The sequence below is a fragment of the Microtus ochrogaster genome, chromosome 5 (genome assembly GCF_000317375.1).
Source record: "Microtus ochrogaster isolate Prairie Vole_2 chromosome 5, MicOch1.0, whole genome shotgun sequence".
NCBI lineage: Eukaryota > Metazoa > Chordata > Mammalia > Rodentia > Cricetidae > Microtus > Microtus ochrogaster.
This window is the reverse complement of record NC_022012.1, coordinates 62,717,572-62,719,668: the sequence shown is the minus strand read 5'-3', so window position 1 is coordinate 62,719,668 and position 2,097 is coordinate 62,717,572.

Sequence of the window (2,097 nt, the reverse complement as noted above, 5' to 3'; positions counted from 1 at the left end):
GCCCTCAGGGTGAGGCTCTCCAAGCCTACACCATCAGGGCCAGTTCTACTGTTGCTTAGGTGAGGTGTAGAGAACACATTCCCAATTATTGTAGCTGAAGAGGGGCAGGCCCACCCAGCTCTCCCACCTGCCACAGGTAGCAAAGGCCCAAGCGGGGAGGGGATTCTCCCCCTGTCACACTACCATATGGCAGATGAGGTCCAGTACCAGATCTCCCATGCTCACATTTTCAGGACCGTTTCACCCTCAACCCTCTCGGTAGGGTTAGCTCCTCTGTGCTGCCCGAGCAAGAGGCAGGATCCACTTTCCAGAGTGCTGCAGCTTGTAAGGGGGATGGTCAGCTCCCTCACCCACTAGGTGGCAGGGGCAAAGAGGAGCATCTTTCCCTTGCCCTCACCACCACCTGGTAGACCAGGGCAGTGTGGCGACTCTCACACCCTCAGGACCAGCTCACTGGCACCTCGGTCAACAGGGTCAGCTCTACTGTGCTGGCCCAAGAGAAGAGCAGGACCAGCTTCTTGAGTGCTGCAGCTACTAAGGGAGAGGCTTTATAATTTTTTGATTAAAAATTTTCATACAATGTATTTTTGTACATACATTTTCCCCCTCCGTAATTCATCTTTTACATATTTCTTGATGCCATCAGAAGAGGCACAGCTCAAATCCTGGAAATGCTCAAGCATTAATTCAACATCTAATATTTAGGATGCTTCTTCAAGAAAATTGTAGGAAATAAGCAATCAAAATGGAAACTCACAACAAAGCCTAAATTTCTAAGTAGACAGGAGAAAAAAAAATCAGATGTTGTCAGTCAAGTATCTTCTAATCTGAGACATATTTTCCTGGTTGAATAAAATCGTATTTGTGGCCAATTCTACTTGCAGACATTGTTATTTTGCAACAGGAAGATTACATGCATGGAAACAGTGACAAAAGAAATTGTTTAAAGGGGCCCAAGTTGATGCGCAGTCATGTTGTGTAACTCTTTCTTCTGAACTAAAGCATTCTCTTCTTGGGGTAGCTTGTAGGGAGCAAGTGAAGTCCTGAGTGTTGTTGTTGACATGGACACAGCCATGTCAAGGACCTTAGTGCCTCCATCCAATGGAAGTGACCAAGCTTTCACTGAGTGAAGCTCATAGAAATGGGAAGCCTTCCTCCAGTCCAAGTGTGAACGTTGATGCTGTGTGTAGAAAATGTCCATAGTAGCTTTCTTCGCCTAGGATATGTACAGCCTATGCTATGTATATAAGACAGCTCCCAGACAGAAACTACCCCTACTGAGATTAGCTAAACATGCCTCCCTGTTTTGTTGTTTATAATAACCCTGCCTCAATTCCTTGTTTATCTATATAAGAGAATCCTGTCTTCTTGATCAGCTGTATATAATAAACATGTTGAGTTTATGCAACTGCTATGGCTTTTCCATCAAAAAGCCCAGACCATGGGTTCCCATCTTTTCTGTCTGTGTGTTAAGGTAAGTCACCAATTCAACAAACTAATGGACTACTCAGTTAGTGTCAGTCTCACCTGTTTTTTTTTGTTTTTTGTTTTTTTGTTTTTTTTTTTGCCTTGTAGCTCTGGCTAGACTTGAATCCTCCCACCTGTCTTCCAAGGGCTGGGACATTTTAATACAGTATAATCTAAGGACAAAAGTCAAATGGAGAAAATATCCCCATTATTGTTTTCCATGTGAATAGCATAATCTTTGTGCACCTACTGAATCATGGTCTTTTGAAAAGTGATGCTTACCATCTGCCATTCTGAGTTTATAATGCATTGCTCATGTTTGACACCCATAAAAACACTGTGAGTACCTGTTCATGCTGCCTTGTCTGTACTATTTTGGCAACCATAGGCTGGCTATTCAGCAAGCAGAGACTGCTATGCTTTGATTGTGTTTTTTTTCTTGACACTGGATATATTTTCCCCTTGTTTGCCAGCCATAAAAGAGACACTAGAGTATCCTTCAGCTGAAGAATTAATTAATTAAGGTAGAAAGACCCATCCTTAATGCGGGGAGCACAATTTCCTGGCCTGGACCCTTGAATGAACCCTGGGCTGAATAAGAATAATTCATAGCAAAGAAACAAACAAAAG